Below are 5972 nucleotides of genomic sequence, written 5' to 3'. Positions count from 1 at the left end.
GCCCCTTACAAGAAAAACCTAAGGAAAAACATACCAAGATGCATGCTAATCAAATTAATAAAAAAATAAGTTGAAACAATCAATGAAAAGGGGTGGTGGAGGATGAGGGCAGCAATAGCAACAACAAAAAAACAAACCTGGAAGACAGAGAGAAATAATACAAATCAGAGCAGAAATAAATGACACAGAAACAAAAAAAATCATAGCAAAAATTAATAAAGCTAAAAGCTAGTTCTTTGAGAAGATAAACAAAATTGATAACTTTTAGCCAGGCTCATCAAAAAAGAGAGAGAGAGAGACAGAGAGAGGACTCAAATCAGTAAAATTAGAGATGAGAAAGGAGAAATTACAACTAACACCACAGAAAGACAAAGGATTGTAAGAGACTATTACAAGCAACTATATGCCAACAAAATGGACAAGCTGGAAGAAATGGGCAAATCTTTAGAAAGGTAGAATCTTCTAAGACTGAACCAGGAACAAATAGAAAACATGAACAGATCCATCACAAGTAAAGTAACTGATAAGAAGGGACTACTTTCCAAAATATACAAACAGCTCATGCAGCTCAACATAAAAAAAATAAGAACCCACTCAAAAGATGGGCAGATTTAAATAGCCATTTCTCCAATATGCACATGAAAAGATGCTCAACATCACTAACTATTAGAAAAATGCCAATCAAAACAACAATAAGGAGTCACCTTATGCTGGTTAGAACGGCTATTGTCAAAAGATGTACAAACAGTAAATGCTGGAGAGAGTGTGAAGAAAAGGGGATCCTCCTGCACTGTTGATGGGAATGTAGATTTTACAGCCACTATGGAGAATGAGATGGAGTTTTCTAAGGAGTAAGTCTTGGGTGGTGTTCAAAATCGGAGGAGTTAATGAATCCTTATAAAGAGAAATCTTTTGGGAATGGTCAATCATCTCCGGCTATCCAGCTATCATTATCACTATGGAGGGTGTCATAGTGTAGCAGTGAAGCATACAAACCACGAACAGTTTGAAAGAGGCCAATAGAGAACAAATTAAAATAGCCAGTATAACTAGGTGCAATCCAGATCACAATAAGGCATCAAGACAAGAAGGGTGCCAACTGAAGAAGATTTTATGAGTCGAAGCTTTTTTTTTTTTTTTTTTTTTGCAATTTGAAATGTCTCTGATTATTTCATTGGATGTTCAGGTAAATTTTCTGAGTAACTCATACAGCATTAGGCATGAAGACTGCATGTAAGCTGTTATGGTGATTTCTCTGAGGTTTATGTCATGTTATCCAATGTTAGCTTGAGTGTCTTCAGAAAAGGGGCAGTTTCGGTTCTTAACGATTCCAAGTCAAGAGAATGGGAGAAAAACGGAAACATTTGTTTGAATAGTCGATAGTGAGAAAACTAGAATAATTCAGGACATTTTCCAGTTTACAAGTATCATGACAAATCGTGGGAAATTCTTAAAGAGATGGGAATACTAAACCACCTTACCTGTATACAGGACAAGAAGCAAAAATTAGAACCGGACACGGGATTACTGATTCAAAATTGGGAAAGGAATAAGTCAAGGCTGTACATTGTCACCCTGCTTATTTAACTTATATGCAGAGAACATCAAGTGAAATGCCAGGCTGGATGAAGCACAAGCTGGAATCAAGATTGCCGGGATAAATATCAACAACCTCAGATATGCAGATGACACCACCCTAATGGAAGAAAGTGAAGAGGAATTAAAAAGCCAATTGATGAAGGTGAAAGAGGAGAGTGAAAAAGCTGGCTTAAAGTTCAACATTCAAAAAAAAAAGATCATGGCATCTTGTCCCATTACTTCATGGCAAATAGATGCAGAAACAATGGAAACAGTGACGGTCTTTATTTTACTGGGCTCCAAAATCACTGGTGACTGCAGCCATGAAATTAAAAGATGCTTGCTCCTTGGGAAAAAAAGCTATGATCAAGCATATTAAAAAGCAGAGACATTACTTTGCTGGCCAAAGTCTGTGTAATCAATGCTATGATTTTTTCCACTAGTCATGTATGGATGTGGGAGTTGGACCATAAAGAAGGCTGAGCACTGAAGAATTGATGCTTTTGAACTGTGGTGTTGGAGAATACTCTTGAGAGTCTCTTGGACTGCAAGATCAAACCAGTCAATTCTAAAGGAAATCAATTCTGAATATTTATCGGAGGGACTGATGCTGAAGCTGAAGTGTCAATACTTTGGTCACCTGAAGTGAAGATCTGACTCATTGGAAAAGACCCTGATGCTGGGAAGGATTGAAGGCAGGAGGAGAAGGGAACAACAGAAGATGAAATGATTGGATGGCATCACCGATTCAATGGATATAAGTTTAAGCAAGCTCCAGGAGTTGATGGACAGGGAAGCCTGCTGCAGTCCATGGGACTGCAGAGTTGGACATGACTGAGTGACTGAACTACTTGACTATAGTCTGACCTGTGGCATCCCAACTTGTAATCCATTTACAAAAAGTTTTGAGGATCTTACCTGGACTTATGAAATTCTTTTTTATTTTTTAAACATTTGCCCCATAGACTTCATTTTTTTTTTTTTTTTTTTTTTTGCTTCACTGGGTTTTTGTTGCTGCGCACAAGCTTTCTCTAATTGTGGAGTGTGAGATATGTTCTCTAGCTGTGGTGCATGGGCATCTCTTTCTGTGACTTCTCTTGTTGCAGAGCACAGGATCTAGGGCATGCATGCTTTAGTAGTTGTGGCACGTACAGTCAGTTGCCATGAGGCATGTGGGATGTTAGTTCTGAGACACAGATGGAATCTGTGCCATCTGCATTGGCAGGTGGATTCATTTTTTTCTTTACTTTTTATTTAATTGAAGGATAATTCCTTTACAGAATTTTGTTGTTTTCTATCAAACCTCAACATGAGTTAGCCATAGGTATACATATGACCCCTTCCTCTGGAACCTCCCTCCCATCTCCCTCCCCATCCCACCCCTCTAGGTTGATACAGAGCCCCTGTTTGCCCTGAGCCATATAAAAAATTCCTGTTGGCTATCTGTTTTACATATGGTAATGTCAGTTTCCATGTTACTCTCTCTGTACATCTCCTCCCTTCTCCCAAGTCCATAAGTTTGGTCTCTATATGTTTCTCCATCGCTGCCCTGCAAATAAATTCTTCGGTACCATCTTTCTAAACTGTGTATATATGTGTTATTATAAGATACTTATCTTTCTCTTTCTGACTCACTTCACTCTGTATAATAGGCTCTAGATTCATCCACCTCAATAGAACTGACTCACCTGTGTCCCTTTTTATGACTAATATTACATTGTATGTATGCATTACAACTTCTGTATCCATTCATCTGTCGATGGACATCTAGGTTGCTTCCATGTTCTAGCTATTGTAAATAGTGCTGCAATGAGCACTGAGTGCATGTGTCTTTTCCAGTTTTGGTTTCCTCAGGGTATAGGGATGGAATCTGCATACCATCTTCTATAGTGGTTGGATCAATTTACAGTCCCATCAACAGCACAAGAAGGTTTCCTTTTCTCCACACCCTCTCCAGCATTTATTGTTTGTAGACTTTTTGATGATGGCCATTATGACCAGTGTGAGGTGATATCTCATTGTAGTTTTGATTTGCATTTCTCTAATGAACAACATTATCTTTTCTTGTGTTTGTTAGCCATCTGTATGTCTTCTTTGGAGAAATGTGTTTCAGTCTTTTTCCCACTTTTTGATTGGGTTGTTTGTTTTTCTGGTATTGAGTTGTATGAGCTGATTGTATATTTTGGAAATTAATCCTTTGTCAGTTGTTTCATTTGCTATTATTTTCTCCCATTCTGAGGGTTGTCTTTTCACCTAGCTTATAGTTTCATTTGCTGTGCAAAGGCTTTTAAGTTTAATCAGGTCCCACTTGTTTACTTTTTTAAAAAATTTCCAGTAGTCTAGGAAGTGGGTCATAGAGGATCTTGCTTTGATATATGTCATCAAATGTTCTAGCAGGTAGATTCTTAACCACTGGACTACCAGGGAAGCAGTTTGTTAGTATGCCCTTCAGTTTGGCCTTGTCCTGAATAGGATCACCTACAGCCTCATGTAGTCCCATTTCTAAATGCAACATTTTAAAAGTCTTTTCACAGTGGAAAGGCAATTCAAATTGAGGATTGCTAGAGTGAGTACTCAAATGAAGGAGGATGGGGGAAGCAGCAGTTACGTAGGCCTTACAAATTTTTGTTTTAAATACGTTTTATATCATTAGTCTTTGATTAGCCTTCTATAGCAAATCCTTCAATGAGATTATTTTGACGTTTTGGAGCCTTTTTGGGGCTTCTGCATACAAATTAAAATTCATACAATAGTTTAAGATGAGAGAATTCTAAAGTTTTACCAATTGTCTTTCCAGTTCCAAGGGTCTAAGGAGTTAGTCCTGCAAATATTTTCTCCTGATAATGTAATTTTAGAAAAGATAAAAGCTCTTACCACTCTTGCTTCCAATAGACCCTGCAGGCCAGGATCAAGGAGACTGACTGACCTAATGAGAGGTCTTTCCTTCCATAGGGTTTCTCTAACTGTACACACAAAAATCAGTTTTGGAATCAGGTCAGGATTTACTTTAATTCCCAATAGTTCTTGCAAGTATCAGTTTTGTGTTATACATAAACCCAGTTGGTATACACATAGGTGGTTGTTCTATCCGGGAGTTATTTGGCCTTTGAGACACCATTTCCCAGTACTATTATGTAGTCTAATTCAGATATGAGATATGATCTGAACAAATTTCTGAAACAGTGTAGTGGATTGGACCAGTGTAGTGGATTGCTTCTGCATCTAGCTCCCCAAAGAGTCACTCTTGGTCCACTGGACTCTTTCATATGTCTCAGCTTCTCCCTCTGACAGTCTAAAACCACTATGAATGCTCGGACCACTAGGTGATCAGTCTCTATTACGCATCCCTGAAAGAGGAGAATTTACTTAACTGTTGTAGTGGTATATACCCTGTGAGACAGCTCCTTGTCCAAAGGATTGATCCTCAAACAATTTCACCAGGTTCTCAGTCACCTGAGGACACCTTGTGGCTAGAAGGAGCAAATGTCTCTCATTCTTTGGGGCTAAATAATAATAATAATCTCTCATTTCACTAGTGAACAATTTGTTCAGACCATAATTCAACTTTTCCCCCCCAATTTAAACCAAATTTAACAAAAACCCACCCACCTCCATTTCCCTGGACCTCCTACCCAGAACCTCCTAGGCTCATCTAGAATATGCATCAGTCTTAAGTCTTAAGCAAAAACAGCTCAAATAAAAATTTTTTTAGATCACCATTTAAAAAAAGATGAAACCCAGATATCAGGGGAACTCATCAGAACACTAAGAAGTACCAAGAAGTTGGTGGAGCTGAAAGTGCCAATTTTATTAAAAAGCAGAGACATTACTTTGCCAACAAAGGTCCATCTAGTCAGGGCTATGGTTTTTCCAATAGTCGTGTATGGATGTGAGAGTTCGACTATAAAGAAAGCTGAGTGCTGAAGAATTGATGCTTTTGAACTGTGGTGTTGGAGATGACTCTTGAGAGTCCCTTAGACTGCAAGGAGATCCAACCAGTCCATCCTAAAGGAGATCAGTCCTGGGTGTTCATTGGAAGGACTGATGCTGAGACTGAAATTCCAATCCTTTGGCCACCTGATGCAGAGAGCTAACTCATTTGAAAAGACCCTGATGCTGGGAAAGATTGAAGGTGAAAGGACAAGGCCACGACAGAGGATGAGATGGTAGGATGGCATCACCGACACAATGGACATGGGTTTGGGTGGACTCTGGGAGTTGGTGATGGACAGGGAGGCCTGGCGTGCTGCAATTCATGGGGCTGCAAAGAGTCGGACACGACTGAGCAACTGACCTGAACTGAAATGAAAGTGCCAATACTGGTACTGAGCACCAGTTCAGGGTAGACTATATGTTCACTGTTGGGTACCTTTCCCCCTCCTCCCCCCAGTTTT

The sequence above is a fragment of the Ovis canadensis genome, chromosome 5 (genome assembly GCF_042477335.2).
Source record: "Ovis canadensis isolate MfBH-ARS-UI-01 breed Bighorn chromosome 5, ARS-UI_OviCan_v2, whole genome shotgun sequence".
In the NCBI taxonomy this organism is placed as follows: domain Eukaryota; kingdom Metazoa; phylum Chordata; class Mammalia; order Artiodactyla; family Bovidae; genus Ovis; species Ovis canadensis.
Note: the sequence above shows the minus strand (reverse complement) of the source record.